Here is a 16515-nt window from a genome sequence, read left to right on the forward strand (position 1 = left end):
CGGAGACCAGGCACAATCCCACATTCGAGGGTGGAAACGGAGCTGGAGCTGCCTTTATAAACCCCCCAAGTCCCTCCACACCTGAGGAGGAGTGAGGAGAAGGCACCTCCCATGGCTGCCACAGAGGACGGTGCAGCCAGGCCCAGAGGACGGCAAAGACAGTGGCGGTGAACCGGCAGCGCCCAGGAGGACGGATCCAGCTCCCTTCCCGCACAGCTGGGGAAATGTCAACCCCAGGCAGCCCATTTACACCTCACTTTCCAGCCATCAGCTACCTGCTTTCCCCCCAAGGCTGATTTTTGTCAGGAGAGCTGAGGGCCAGAAAGAACTTGTAACCATTACCTGCCGAGCAGCCTATGCGGTTTGCTTCGTTATGCCAAGCAGCTCGTTGCCCTTCTAAGAGATTCCTTCAGGCAGAGTCTCATCATTACCTCCAACCACTGGAAACTGTTTTTAATGCTGCTTTTAAAGCATCTGGTTTGCACTTTAGGGCACACACATGTGCTCCCCCCTCCCAGCCATCACCCCCCTCTCTTCTTAGATCTCCCCAAGTATATTCAAGTTCCTTTAGGTCGTCTTTAATTCCTTGGCTTATCCTCGGTTTGTCTGCCCCGGCTGTCCTCCAAGCAACAGCCAGAACAGAGCAACGGCTCTCGGAAGCGCAAGGTCTAACAGGGCGGATGGAGAAGGGAAGGCTGGGGTATTTGCAGCCGTTCCCCTGACAAGGGACCCACGGGCAGCCAGCACGGCTTCAGGAAGCCGACGGGGATCAGAAGATAGCTTGGCTCTGCACGCGAGGAGGACGGGGCCTCAGCAGCTCCCACACACGCTTGAAAACACCCGCTCAGATTAAAGCTGCCTTTCACTCGCTAAACTCCCCGGCAGCAGAAATATTCCTTTCCCCTTCGGGTCAGGAAGGGCACAGTTTTCCTTTCCTGTAGCAGGAGCTGTGTTTTGCACCAGAACATGCAAATCTGGGTCCACATCCACAGAAAAAAAGGCATCTCCTCGATTAGGACCTGGAGCCAAGCCTTAAGACCAGCACCCACAACCAGACTTACAAAAAAAAAAAAAAAACCACAAACCCAAAAAACCTCAATATACTCTGCTCCCTGCACCAAAGAACCTGACATGCTTGGAAAAACCATTGATACCTTTATCTGCGATACCCTGCTTCAGTTAACAGACAGATTTATCTGTTACCAACAATTAAGAAAAAACTAACCACTCCTTACTCTTGTACCTTCTTGCACAGCAATTTAAAACAATAATAGTGCTTGCACAGGTCAGATTCATCCCAGAGGAAGAGCAAACGTGAGTAACATTTCAGGACCATTAATCTCAGAGATCTCGCCAAGAACAAGCAGACCAACAGCTTAAAAATATATTTAGTCCACAAATGCTTATTAACATCATTTGCTGATTCACAGCTGAGCCAGTTGCATGGAGCCCAAGTGCCACTTCTGCTTTCCCAGGCTGGCTTTAGAAAAGAAAAGTTGAAAGAGTTGGGCATTAAGCTGCTTAACCCATCTCAAAACCTCCCGCAATGCAACGCTTAGATGTGGATCTGCCTGGGCTGGAAACTACGGGTCCAGCCTGTAGACCTAAGGTTTAGGAGTCTGAGCTGAGTTTTAAAGACAAGGGATTTCCATGTGCTAGGTCTGGCTCACGTACAGCTTTCCACTGTGGTCTCAAAGCAGCCACCACACATCTACGTCCCCATGTGCGCAGCACAGAGGAAACGCTCCTGCCACACGACGGTATTGCAGTGTTTGCCAGGCACTTTGAGAGGTGAAAGCACCACGTACGAACAGCCAAGCCGATCCAACCATCCAGGGTGAGCTACAATTCAGTATTTGTAACACGTACATAGATGCAGTTGTCTTATGTACTCACTAGATGCCATTCCTCGGTGTCACCCAAATACGATTGCAATGTGCTACAAAGCTGAATCTTAGTTTTCTTTTCTTTTATTGACTATTGCTTTTGTTCCCAATATTAATACAGTCAAGACCAGGTCATAAATAAAATGCACTCTGCAGGCTTACAATAAAATTAACAGTGAAAAACATTACTACTTGAAAAACATTACTACTTTTAAAATTACATCTTGAAATCAACTGAAGAAAAATATCTGATGATTTGATAGAGATAAATCTGTGTCAAGAATTTGTGTGTACGCTTTGGGGCAGAATTAACCCAGTAAATTCTTAGGGAATCCTTTAAGTAAAAATTTTTTTCATAAAGGGAAATTTAAAGTGTTTCTTCCCCTACTGTTATACACAATGCAATGATTTAAAGCCCAAAAGAATTTTCTCTCTAAATCATCTATTCAAATCTGTATGATGGAAATATATTTAAATATCACATTTTAATCTTGCTTTGCATTTGAACTTTTAAACGCTTTTCCAGGAAAGCATCTCATTAGTCCTTTTAGCCATTCTACTATACTGATCTGCAAGTAAACAAGAATCCTCACATTACCTTTCTTTTTTTAAAGGATTAATTATATCTACATAGTTTTTTTAATCCAATATACATCTAGTCTGATTGAGTCTTACCACTTTTTAAATGTCATACAGTAATTCACTCCTCATCAACTGCATCGGGATTTGTCAACATCCATTCTACATTTGCTTTCACAAGCTAGACGAGTTTCTATAGATGCTGGATATGCTGGACAACATCATCCCAGAAGGAACATCCACCATAACCTACACTTAAGTAAATGAATTTAAAAAAAATTGAGTCAGCCCAGATGCCTGCTCTGTTTCACTGGTTTTGCAGAGCAGAGCGCAGCTCTCGGAATCAGCAGGGGCCTGGACCCACGGTTTCAGAAAGAGTTTCAGTGTTCGGGTGACCCACTGTGGGGGCAAGCTTGAAAGCCTCACTGGGTAGCTCTGCAAACCTGAAAGAGCAGACACAAAACCTCCTCCATTTAAGAAAATCAATCTTCCTACCTGCTTTATTCTTTTCTGTTTTGGGGTTGGTTTTTTTTTCCTTTTTTGTAGATTGGGGAAGGATGACAAAACTTCTTATTTTCAGTGACAGCAAGTCTGAAACAATTATTCCAAACAGAAAGACAGAGTTCTCTACACGCTTGCTAACAGTACTGAAATGAAAAGTGATTAAAAGCAAAAACATTTCTGAACAACAGGAACTGAAAGTATTGCCTTTGGAAAAAGGTAAACACCAGCATTTTCTCTACAGTAAACACTGAAAGTAACAGATAATTATGTAGTCTAGGACATTATGACATATTTATAAAACTTGTTTTCTGGAATAATCATACACAATTCACCTTGACTGTATTCCCAACTCATCACTTGTTAAAGTCACTGCAGTTTGCAGAGGCCTCACTGATGCTATTCTCAATCTATTTATTTTTAGGTGTGAGAACAGACTACCAATGCAAAATTTAAACTTAAAAATTGTCAGTTTTAAGCCTCTTTTAGATTGATAATAATTAACCCTGTCTGCATTTCAGAAACATTTTGTGATAAGTGGTAAACAAATACACAATTAAAACTGCTTCTGTTTTAAAATTATACTACTGAAATGCGGGAGACTTCAGCATTATTAAGCAAGGTGGTAAAGCAAACCACCAGGAAAAAGCAACCCAACAAAAACATTGAGAAACACGAATTAATGCAAGAGTTCCCAAAAGGCTAGAAGAACATTTTTATTACGGGTGATCTGCAAAGATGAGCGTTACAAACTTCCTCCCTTCCCCGAAAGGCTTTCAGGGAAGCATCTCTCCAGGGAAGTCTCTGGGCATCCCAGCGGCTCAGAACCGAACCCATGCAAAGACCACGTTTGGCTTCGGAGCAGCAGGATAGTTCATCACGAGAGGCACAGGAAAGCAGACCACAGCTATTAGTAGACAGATTCACATGCAAATACCTTTTGCAAGGGGATGAGGTGCCACCCAGCAGGTGGCAAGAGCTATTTTTTAGCACAAACGTTGAAAACACTATATTACACTAACAGAACTGGCATTTACCTTTCCATGGAGGGCGACTAATTATAAGATGCTTTCTGCTGGCTTCTGAAGGCTTCTCTGCTTAACTGATGTGTTACGCTCCACTTCTCAGGCCTTCCTCCTAAGAGGTACCATCGCTGCCACCACTAAAACACTTTCTATTGGTGGGACGGGCGAGTTCCCACCTTGCCGTTACCTGAACAAACACGCTTGGTGACCACAGACCAGAACACACCGGCCTCACACCTGAGATGAGAGTCCTGTCGAGTAAGGGCAAAGGTAGTAGAAAGCGAGATTCGCATGCTGTTTCTGCAAAGTCAGAGACACTGACAGCGCTACCTTGCAGGGAAAAATGAACTAGCAAAATTGTTCCTAGCGAACACCACAGCTGTTCTAGCTCAGCCTACTGCTCTTGTACAATCTGCGTTAATAAATACTAAGCCTTAACAAGTGTCAGCTGTGGTCAGACACTGCATGCCCATGGTTTGGAAGCATCAGTTTCAGACCACAGATAGTCACAAGAGTCCTTTATCCTCAGAGAAGGTGTTTTCTGTTCTCCTATCAGTCACCCTAAAACAATACGGGGATCTAAGTGAGCAACTAAAAAGCAACAAAACCAGAGAGAAAAACTCAAAATCCCGAAGAGCTCTGTAATCAGAGGTACAGGCTCCAGGATGTGCCAGGAAATTAAATCAATATGCAAGATAAATGCAGCAGTTAACCAGAAAATACGAGCAGCTTGGAAAGGCACCCAGACCATTTTCCCCTGTCTGATGGTTGTAGCATCTGGACCCTCCGAAGTGCCTCTGGGGTTACGTTCCCTAAGGAGCACAGGGTCCTGGCCTCGCTGTAAGCAGCCAGACCAAAGGGGAAGGGAGAGAAAGAAAGCAAACAGCAAAATGTTTCCAGAAAGCTGCCTGGGCTCTGGACCTTGCTGTAGCTATAACGAGCTTTTCATTTGCAAAGCCCTCTCCCGCCTTTCTTAAAAGTCATTATTCCCTTACATGAAATAGGAGGCTGGGGTGCGAACTGTTACAACCCGTTGCTATGATTAGGCTGCAAGAAAAATACATTAAAAATCTACCAACCCTACACTCTGTATGCACTCTTACAAGATTTTTATGCACCTCACATCAGACTCTGTAAGGTGGGAAGAGTTCACATTCAACATCACACACCGACAGAGACAACCTGTTCCCCGTATCCTCCAGGACACCTCACCTTCCCGGGCAGAGGATGTCCTTCTGCCTCCACGCTGGGATCCCAGGAACTGCAAACACCAGCATCTGCTCCACGCTGGCGTGGTATTTTGAGGTGGGCAGTTACGGATTCAGATCTTAAAAAGCAGCTTTTATAAGCATCTCTTTAGAATCGAGTTTCAAACTCCCCTCTGAGAGAAGTATAACCTATGAATTTTTTTTTTCAGGAGCACAAAAGTGGGGGGGGGGGGGGGAGGAAAAAAAAAAAAAAGAAAAAGCCTCTTGGTGGGTTCAGCACCTGTGTATGCTACAGGCACTTCATGTCTTATGCATGAGAATGCTATCACTCCTGTGAAGATTTCTAAGTGAATCAGCCAGACTGGGTCTCTACAGGAGGACCTTTTTTCCAAAAATTTATTTTAATTCCACCATTTGATTTCTATTACTTTCCAGTCATTTCTTGCTAGGTGTATTTCAAGCAGAGAACTCTACATCAGCTTCCACTTTGCCCCTTCCCATAAAATGTGGCAATTAGCACGGAAAAATTACTCAGCTATGCAGTATTTCACCTTAAATAAAGCAGTTCAAGAAATAATACACCATTTAATTGGTACTTGACAGGCAGGGAAGAAACACAGTGTCTCAGTAACATGCTTAAAGAGGGGCTGAAATCCATTCGTAGACCTTGATGGAAGCCCGTCCTTGTCAAGGAAACCCACAATCCATAATAATGCTCAGTATTGTGCTTTTATCCTCCGTTTTATCAGAGCTCATCTGCTGATCAATGAGGAGTCCCATGGAATAGCACTTTGAATTTCAATGTCAACACAGCAGTACTGTGGTAATGATCAAAAATATTTACATATTGCCTCATTGATCGTGGGGTGTTCTTTTCCAACCATCTGGCTACTGGGCACCAATTGTTTTTTTTACTTTTATTTCATTTTTAGGGTTTTATATAGTTGTAAAGCAGGTTATTTGAACACCTTTACAGCTAACATCCAGCATTCCACCTGAATCAGGTTCTCCTGTTATTTTTAACCCAGAACATTAGCAATAGCATTAATCAATTTCATCCCATCTCAGGGACGGGAAAAAAAATAATTTTCTTAACGAGGACAAAACCAAAAAAAACCCGACAAACACCTGCTCCGTGCTTACCAGAATGATGTGCCAATTCAGCTACAAGGTCTCATTTTTAATGTGACTCAAGGGTGTCACCATTTTGACAACAGATGAGTCAAATGGAAATATGTCACTCACTGCGCTTGTTGCTAGCCTCAAGATAAAGAAACCCTGTAAGGGCTGTTTTTTCCACCTCCAGATGGAATACCTTATGATAACTGCAATACTAAGCCCCTGGGCTCCGCAGCGTGTGCCTGTGTTTATACTGCCTTTAGTAACTGCTCAAGTTATCCAAGCCAGGCGGTTCAAGCCAGCTGCTGCCATACAGACTGCAAGGCTAAAGCTTAAACAAGCACCAATTAGTCTCCCTTGCCTTCCCCCGGCCGTGTCTGTGCACCCAGAGACTCACCCAGCTCACCCCGGCTGTCACCCGCAGCGCTTCGCACCTGCGGCAGGCTGGGCACGCCTCGCCGGGCTGCAACCTCTGACACTCGACAGGTCCAGAGATACCAACCTGGACTACATAAAGCAAAAAACTGGGGTGAGAAACAGGGATTGAACCTCAAGGAAACACAAACAAAAGCAAAAAGCACCTCTCTGCAAGGTGCTCTGAGCACCAACGTGTTGCCCTCCCCCCGCACAGCACAAGGAGTTTTAGTGAACTCTTGCCTAGCTGATCCCAGGTTTCCACATAAAAATAAATTTTAAAAAAGCTTTGAAAAGCTTATCTGCATATATTCTTCTAGAAAGTTGAACAGCGAGTTAAATAAAATATGCAGGAAAGACTGACATCTACAAGATCTACAAGTTTGCTGCAAGAGACATCTGCAGAATACTTGATAGGAATATTAAAAAGGTGGCTCTCAAACAGTTGTCAAACTGATTTCATGGGGTTTTTTTGGTGGCTCCAAACTTGTTTATAATCAGAAGCTGACTCTCCCAGCTACTGGTGCCATAAACTTGATTTAGGAAGAATGGGAGGTCTGAAAGTCAAATTATACTCTGCCTTTAAGCCAGGAATAAAAAAATCGTCTCTCAACACAGTTTAGCTGAGGATTTTGGTAATGATGTTTAAGATAAAAACATTCTTACCTCTTTTTTCAGTTCTACTTTGATAAGGAATAAAACACAAGTTCTGTCAGCAAAACGACACACAGACAACATAAGAGAGAGCGGGGGGGAGGGAAGTGCTCTAACATATCTACCTTTGATAATACAGATGCTCCATTAGACAATGAAATCTCCTCTCTATGTCAAGTTCCCTTTTCTGCTGGGGCAACTGTATGGAGAAGGATGGAAAGAGGACAGAAGGCTGCTCTTTCCCCTACATTCACTCCGCCTAGACAACCCAGATGTTTTTGCAGACGTGATGCGGTAGATCTGGCTCTTGACCTAATGAGGTCCACTGAAGGCCAGGCACAGAAGGAAAAGCACCTATGAAATGTAGGGAGCAGTTTTCCTTACAGCTTTGCATAAATAATTATTGCTGTTAGAAATCAGTTTATAAGATTGTATAACTCTGAAAAGTTTTACTATCCCAAGTCTTTCCCTCCCACACCCGGACGCAGTGATGCTGCATTTCCAATTGAACTATTTCAGCACAGCCTCAAGCGGAGATATCGAAGCGCACACCCTCAGCAAGGCAAGTCAAACCATCTCTTGCTCTTCTAAACAAAATGATAGATTAAAACTGGGAAGCCAGAGCAACACACAGCAGCTGTACTAAAAAGGTTAATCCTTCGAGTAGGCTTGCCGAAATATGCTCTTCCCTCTCACAGAGGTAGTGTGTTAGACAAATGTGCCTTTTTGAAAAGCCTATTTATAGGCATTAAATGTAGCAAAAGACAACATTAAAAATTATTCCGTAGTGCCAAACCAGACAAAGGACACATGGTGTCCATGCTAAACACATTTTTGAGGATATTTGCTGGAAGACATTTACCATCTGTTGAAGTTAAAACTTGGAACAGTATTTTACAATCCAGATACAGGTTAGACAAATAATGGGTCCCAAGAGTCTGGATAAATGATGCTTAAAAACAAGAGAGAGAGGGAAAACAAAACAAGCTATCTGCTCTTCTCCTTCTCCATCAGTTTGCTTTGGTGGATCAGCAGCCTAAAAGCACCATGCTAGTCCTGCCCAAAAAATAACAGCCCACCTGGAAACAAGGTCCCTTACAAGACGAGCCACCTCACTAGCACAGCCCAGGAAGATTGAGGGTTGGACTGGAAAACAGAGCAAAACCGGAGGCAGAAAACTCTGGGATTTTTACTGTCTCTTCAACGGAGCTGTGACCTGCAACATTTCAGACGTCTGCTACTGGTTTCCCCTTGTTTAAAACAGAAGCGATCCTCCACCTTTGCTTCTAAAGAGCACTGAAAGTCAGCCACGGAGCGTGCCACCGAGGAGATGAGGATGGCAGAGGAAAAGCAAGCAAGAGGCCTTCCTCCCCCTTCTGTTCTTTTTCACAAAGTATCTCCGAGTTATTTACATACTCGTATCCTGAACTCCCCCTCCGGTTTCACAGTTTGCAATTAACTCTGCATTCTGCTGGAGATAACACATGTTTAGCTTTCAGCATGTTTAGGCTAGAACACCCTCTGAACGTAACGCCAGGTCACCAAGCCCACAGAGGGAAGTATTTCCAGATGCAGAGACTGGCTAGAAGATAATAGACAGAAATATGAGGCTCCATCTCTCCACCACCCTGAAGAAATCAACCTACTCGGTGAAGGAGACAACTAAACAGCTTGGCAACGCCTACAACTGGTGCTCAACCTCAGATCCAGCAAAAAGATGTAAATATTTAGATTTCAATTTCATCTGATATGATAAATATAAAATGTCTATTTCCTTCTTTTTAAAAAAAAAAAGTAGCATTAAAATAGGTAAGCCACCCACATAGAGAAAATGTTTCTGCAGTGTTTCCACCTTTAGAAGGAGGTTGTTTAAGTTATGGTATTGATCTTGAAACAAATTACAGTCACAAGTGAAGTTACTCCCGTTGAATTGTCTTCTGATGCATATAAAAGATAATTACACCACATATCTATATATAAACACGTACATAACATTGTTTTGCTGTTCATTCCAAACATCTAGTGGCCGATGGCAGCACGTTATTTTTTACCTCCTAAGAAATGCCCACGGCCCTTCAGGGTTCCCTGTGGAGTGATAACTCTGACTCCAACCCAAATCATCTGAAAAAAGCCCCAGAGCGATCCACTAAGTCCCAAACCAGACTCCTTACGAGTTACCCATACCAGACACAGCAGAAGCTGAACTGCAGTTTACCACGGCTGTACTATAAAAACCTGAAATCCTTCCGTAACCTTTTAAAGCACATAATGGAATTAAGGCCCCACTACACATCCAGAGTTAAGTCATGCAAATATCAAACTTCGGAGCTGGAGATAACACGGCCTCGCCCCTAAAGCGCCAAGATATGCCAAAGCGCTCAACGTGCTGATGTGATTACACACTCCCACCCTCCAAATTAGTTATCGTGCCATTAAAGAGAAATGCCTTCCCAGGTCACTGCTCTGCGGGTTAAGCCAGCTAATATGCTTGAATTAGTGTCCCGAAGCTGAGCGATCGTTACGTAAGTGCCAGCAATCCAAACAAGTCAGAGTTGACTTCCCTGTCCATGACAAGAATCGCTGCCGCGATGACGAATTATGAAACCTTCAGCTGTTCGTTCACTATTATCTTTCCCAAGTCCTCCTACTTACGCTGCAGTGATCAGATGTGCCTTTCCAGCTAGCAGCAAACTACCTCTTGTTTCATTATGGATTGTCTGCTCCCCCAACCCCAACCAGACTATAGGAATTGTTGGGAAAAAAATAAACAAACGAAACCAAGTAGAAATCCCTGTATCTGGTCTCTGACAGGAGACTGAGCTGTTTAAAGGACAGAAAGGATGAATGGTGAATCATTTTCCCTCGTCGTGTCGAGAGAGTCTCTCCAATTTACCTAAGCTCAACTGCCTTCCTGCAGAGGAGAGTTTTAAGGTTCCTGCCTACAACGTCACAGCACTCACCAACCTCAGCTGTCCAAACACGACCAAGTCGAGACTGTAAAAGCTGTGCACAGTCCTCGCTATCCAAGATATTCGGCGCTCAGGGTGGGGTTTTTTTTGTGGAAAAAACCTTGAGGTCCACAAGGACACAGATTTCTGGATGTTGTAGCTCTTCAAATCTGTCTGAACAAGATTTTCTGGAGCCTGTTTAAAAGTCAGAAGATCCTAATTTGGAATCCTTAAGCACTAGCTCGGTAAGGAGAAGCCGAAGATCAGCCTTTGCTGTGAAGGGTTGTTGGAAGACGCAGCCGCTGCTCAGGGTGCCCTCGCTCCTACCCGGACAGCTGCATTCTGCCCGGCAGACTTCGTTATCAACCGAGGTGTTTGCTTTCCGTTCCTGCCCTCCATGGCATTGCGGCTGCAGAGTCAGAGCGCTGGTATGTGCCCTCCCGCCAGGCAGCGGCCAGGAGGACGCAGGAGCAATGACCCCGACACCTTCCCTCCCGAACGACACTTCAACTCCAGCCCTGCCAGGGCTGGCGGCTTCGCTGAAGCTTTCCACACCGTTCGTTAACCACCAAACCCAAGATAACCGTTATCCTTGTTACCATCCCTTGCACGTGGAAGCCCACACGCAGGAGACGCTGTCTTCCCTCTCAGTAAGAGGCACTACATTTCTCCTCCTGGATGGTCTTTCATTGCAAAGCCAGCACCTCCTTGCTGGGACCTCCTCAGATCTGCCCAAGCTCTCCAGGGCAGGTTTTAGCCCTACGCTTATCAGTTTCTTCCTGCTCTTTCATGGCAAATCATGCAGCTCCCTGCACCCAGGTGTGCTCAACAACTATTTATCTCCACTTGCCTAAGCAACTTCTTATTTCTTCTCCCGTCTGCAGCTTCACCCTGTGTCAAACACACTCAGGGTGGGCTGCAGGACAGTGGGAAGCAGCTCTGTCTCCAGATGCTGCCATCTCTCAGGAGGTCCCCTGGGTCCCCACAGCCACCCCTCAAAAAGAAAGATACCTTTTTCCCAACTGGTTTCTAAGTTCCCCAGTGGGATTTACTGAAGCATTTTGCTGTGAGCTTCTAGGGACTCTTTTTTTTTTTTTTTTTAAATTAGAAAACCACCATTGAAACAGTCACACCTGCGAAACCCTCACCTATGGAAAATGCACAAGTATGACTTCAGGAGCTCTGCGGATTGACTTGGCACTGTGCTGATTAAAACTCCCTGAAGTGATAGCATCTGAGTTAGCCCAATGCTAAATTGTTTTGCTTTTCTTACACTAAGTACATCTAAATATCATTTATTACTTTGTTCATGTAAAATTTCGTAGGACTCTTGGCATGGACACCAGGATGAGAATTTCCATTCACACTGGATACTACAGAACATTTTTGTTTATAAGATGCTTTCAGGCTCAAAATTAAATTTAGACATATCTTACTAATTTTGGGAGATAAACAGAAATATTAATTGCATCATACCCTATGTCAGCCAACTTTAAAATTAAATTAGAAGGCATCTTCACCATTTAGAGAAATTGGCTATTAAGAACACTATGGTGTTTAGAGGTTTTTCCTTCCAAGAAAATAAAAATAAAGAGAAGACAGACATTGATGTCTGTTCCTCTCCTTGAAATGAGGCATGTCTCTCGAATAAGAGGAAACCTAAAAGAAAAACATATTGTGGAAAAAAAAAAAAACCCTTTCTCAATGGATCGTGCTGGTCCCAGAACAGGACGTTACCGTGAATATGCATGAACGGCATGAGTCAAACTACACTCAGGAGTAAGCATCAGCTTTCATTTGCCATTTTCTGAAGCCTTCCAGTCAGGCTGCCAAGACAGCAACCGAATGACAAGATTTTTATGCAAATGTAGGGGGGAGATTAATGCTGTTTTGGACTACTTGGAGGAACCTTCTTTAAATTAGCTTGCTTGAAGGATGTGCTGCTTCTCTATTTGGCCAACTCGCAGATGCAATAACAAGTTGTGAATAAAAAGAGACTAATTACTTAAATTCAAACCCCCTTAGCACCACTGTCAGTTGCAAGTTTTGAGAATTTCTATTTAAACAAAAAAAAAAAAAAAAAAATCAGGACAAGGTCTTTCCAAACTGGTTGCTGTCAACTAAAATGAGAAGTTAGATAAAACTCCCACATGCCAGATGGTAAATCACAATAAATGCTTGGGCTGTTAGATGCACAATAAGCAACAAACGCATTGAAATACCATCAGAAGCAAACAAAAATAGAAAGGATATTTTAATAAGATCTTGTCGTTTCAGGGAAAGATCTTTGTTAAGCTCATCAGAATCGAAAGTCATACATTGAGGGCTTCTTACTTTCCTCACCACCTCAGGTAAGCACGAGGAACAACTAACGATTTCAGCAGTTACGTTAGGTTAAAGGCTACTGTCAGCAAGAGCCTTGAAGTTCACTATTTAGACATTACTTATGTCCCTTTCTGCCAAGTTACTTAAAAAATATTGTTAAAGGATACCAGGGAATTGTTTACTCAAACCATTACTGTTTCCTGAACACAGATGCAAGAAAAAGTTATATTAAGAAGATAAACAGCTGCTACTGTATGCTGTTTAAATGGTAACAAAAGCATCTAAGGGCCATAAAGGGAATAGTAAGGGAATTAAAAAGCATTTTTATGCATGAAGATGGCTAACATCCGTACATTCATTAAAGTGGTATCAACCATGCTTTTAATTAAAAGTTAGTGACAGAAACTTAAATATGATTAATGAAACCTAGCAGCCTACCAGAAGTCTGCTCTATCAAAAGCAAGCAGCACAACACGCTGCGTTTCCAGCCCTTGCTTGCTCGTTTCTCTTTCCCCCTCTCAGAGATGCTGCCACGATCCAAATACAAGGACCACGAAGCAGCATTCCTGTAAAAAACAGCAAGCCAGGACAAGTCTGCAACTGTGCTTTCGTGCTTGGCCATTCTTTATTTTGTATATCCCGAGGAGGCATCTCAATTACCAAGCAGCCCGGGGCCAAGACAACGAGCTGGTTACCTGTCAGAACAACCAGCTATAAAGCTATGGACCATTGCAGGCACGAGGTCTGCCAACGGCCGGGAAAAAGGCTGCTCTACAAACAGCAGCCTTCGATTCAGCAGTGGAAAAAATCACTCAGAAGCCAGCGCTGAACTCTGTAACGCAGTCAGTCTTCTTGTGTTACTCGGGAGCACAACGCAGTCATGACAAAAATAAACTACGTGATAAAAATACAGCGCGAGCAAAAAGATGTGGGCACGGAGAGGGAATTAGTATGCAATAGGAGAAAAAGGAGTCCTACAGGCCACAGATATTTCAACATGCAATCAAACCACCTCCCATTTAAGTCCTGATGTCCGCGAAGACTCATCTATTACCATTGTCCTGTTGAACCGCTGTCATGTACAGAGCTAAGCACATGCAGATTATGTCTTCAAAGACTGAAGACATTTTTTGGCATCGTATTACCCACTTAGCTGCTTCCAGATGCACAGAGCACATAGAAGATGGAAGCTCTCACTTTAGAGCAGGTATTAACACAGAAGAAACTTTTTTTTTTACTTAAATACACCATTTAAATAAACTTTGCCTCAGTCATGGCATAAGACGTGACAGGATTGAATCGTGTGGCTGACTGAACAGGGCACTACTCTGAGGGGTTCCCCGTTCCTGGGCTCCAGCCCCAGGTTGAGCACCCCAGTGCACTCCTCAGTGCTCCTACTTCTTCAGTGCAGTGAGAGGGGTTGGGGAGGAGGTGAAGGAAGGGATTTAACCCTCCCGCAGCTGGACAGAAAGCTAAAGTTGTTCATGCTGTGGCCTGCTGCCGTGGGGCAGCAGCAGCATACTCCGGAAGGGAGTTGTTCGGGAGCACCAGGCAGGGCCCCTTCTGTCAAGCGATGGGGAGGCCAGGAGAAGGAACCGGCAGAGAGGATCCCCTCTTGTAGCCCATCATCCAGCCAAGGAACGGGCATTCTGCTCTTTCTAAAGGGAAAATCTCTTCCTCCTGCCCTCCCCGGGGGGGCACCGCCTCAGCAGCCCATTTCCAGTCAGCCACCCAGCAGCTCACTGCCCGCAGCGGGGTCTCGAGCCCTGAAAGCCCACGAGGTTCTTCCTCAGCTGCAATTAGTCAAAGGCGTTTCTGTGAGGCCGCTGCAAGGTCTCACCCCTCTTCTCCTACCACAGGCAGGGAGGCCATGCCCGGGCAGCACCTTCGCTCCCTCCTCACGGCCAGGCCTCGTCCGAGGGGCTCGCGGGCCACCGCCATCCCCACCGCACGACAAGTCTCCACCCGGAGACTCTGCCAAAGCTGAATTCGTCGAAATTCAAGCCTGAGAGATGCGGTAACCCAGCAGGGAGGACAAGGAGGGCCACGGCCAGGGCGAAGGCTCTCCCGCGGGCAGGGTCCGCTCTGGCCTCACACGTACGGCGCTTGCAGGCTGCCGGCACGGTTCCCCCACATCCGGCACCGCTTCCTGCACGTCCAGCCACGACCTACCGAAAACGCTCCCTCTGCCATCACAAAACGCCCGGTGCGGAGGGTGCCCGTCCCCGGCTGTCAAACGCCGACACTCAAACCACGACCGAGGGCAAAGGAGAAAGGTGTCTGCTGCCTACGACCCGCCAGCACTGAGAGAAAGGCATAACGGGGGGTCGGGGGGGTCTCACACAACCCAACCTCACCAGTACACCAGCGGGGTGCGTTAGAGCACGGCTATGAATCCCTCGTTATTTTGTGTGCAGTAATTAGGAGCCGAGGCAGCGTGCCGCTACGGCTGCAGCGCCCGCAGACCCCGCGGCGCAGCAGACCTGTCCCTCCCTGGCATTTACTCCTCTATTCGGGAAACTTTTACCGCCGACGCATCCCGCTGGCGGCGGCGACGAGACAGCCCGACCCCGCTCAGGCCGCGGGAGCGCCCGGAGGTACCGGCCCGGCACCCGCTCGCGCCGCGGCCCGCAGGGGCCGTTCCTCCGCCGCCGGCCGCCGAGGCCCCGGGGAGGGGCCCGCCGAGCCGCCCCGGCCCCTCGGGGAGGTGAAGCCGCCCCGCGGGCCCGGCCTCACCCCCTCGCCCTCCCCTCAGGCCCGCGGCGGTTCCCGCCCCCGCTGAGGCACGGCCCGGGGGGCCGCCAGGTGCCGGGGCCCGCCCCGCCGCCCCCCGCGCGTCCCCCCACCACGCACCGGCTGCTCCCGGCGCAGCGGACGCGGCTCCCGCTGGTGCTGCTGCTGATGCCGCCGCGGCTCGGCGGCTGCCGCTCCCTACGAGTCGCTGCCTGCCGACATGCCCGCGCTCCGTTGGCATAATCCCCGGCGAGGGTGGGCCGGGCGCAGGCAGCTCCTCGCCCGCCGGCTCTGCCGCGGCGCGGGGACGGCGGAGGCGGGGGGAGGCGAGGCGGGCGGGCCGCCGCAGCTGCGGGGAGGGGGGGGAAGCGGGGAAGGCGATGAACGCCGGCGCTGCCCCTGCCCCGCTGCGGCGGCCGCCGGCCGAACAGCTTTATTCCCCCGCCCGAGCCGTGCCCACCGCCGCGGGGAGCCGCCACTTCCTTCCCCGCGCCGGGCCGGCGCTCCCGCACGGCGGGCGGGCGGGCGGGCGGGACGGGGGCGCCGCCTGCCGGCCGCGGCGGGGAGCGCCGGCGGGGCCCGTAACCGCCCCGCTCTGCCGGGCCGCGCGCGAAGCCGCGGGGCCGCCGCGCGCGTTCAGCGGCGGGCTGGGCGCCTCGCCCCGGCCGGCACCCGGGCGCGGGCTGCGGGTGCTCTTACCGCCCTCCTCCAGACGCTGCCCCGCGCCGGGTTCCCTCCCCTGCTCGGCACCTTCACCGGTGCGCGCAGGAAGGGTAACTAACGGCTACGGGGCGAAACTTCCCCCGGCCGGTCTCTGCTCTAGCCCTGCCCTTGGCACCGGGCTTTTTGCAGACTGGAGCAGTGCTGGTTACTCCTGTAACTTTGCTCTCTGCAAAGACTGGAAAAAAAATCACTAAAGGTTTAGCAATCATTTTGTTCAGAAACCTCAGAAAAAACCTAACAAAATCTGCTACCATTTTAAATGTTTGTCAATTTGCTGCATTTTTTCTTTTTTTAAGGATGCATCACTTCACCGCTTCTGTTCCACTCCGCAAATACAAACCACTACCAGCAACCTCGTTAAGTCCTGGATAATTCCAAATGCACCAGCTCCAAGCAAGCT

General features: G+C 47.3%; 1 protein-coding gene across 9 annotated transcripts in view; it reads right to left on the reverse strand.

The window, feature by feature from the left end:
- PITPNM2 (phosphatidylinositol transfer protein membrane associated 2) overlaps nucleotides 1-15894 on the reverse strand; it is a 141365-nt gene extending 125471 nt beyond the window's left edge. For 2 of the 9 annotated variants that reach the window (XM_075167768.1, XM_075167766.1), the window contains exon 1: nucleotides 10280-12762. The gene's annotated coding sequence lies outside the window, so the exon portion shown is untranslated. Of the gene's footprint in view, nucleotides 1-2960; nucleotides 3057-4003; nucleotides 4243-6715; nucleotides 6826-7511; nucleotides 7741-10279; nucleotides 12764-15512 lie in introns of those variants that run through there. The other 7 variants (XM_075167770.1, XM_075167769.1, XM_075167765.1 and 4 more) reach the window with 6 other exon arrangements.
- Between the last annotated feature and the right edge of the window lie 621 nt (nucleotides 15895-16515).

Source organism: Calonectris borealis, chromosome 18 (genome assembly GCF_964195595.1).
Source record: "Calonectris borealis chromosome 18, bCalBor7.hap1.2, whole genome shotgun sequence".
Classification (NCBI taxonomy): domain Eukaryota; kingdom Metazoa; phylum Chordata; class Aves; order Procellariiformes; family Procellariidae; genus Calonectris; species Calonectris borealis.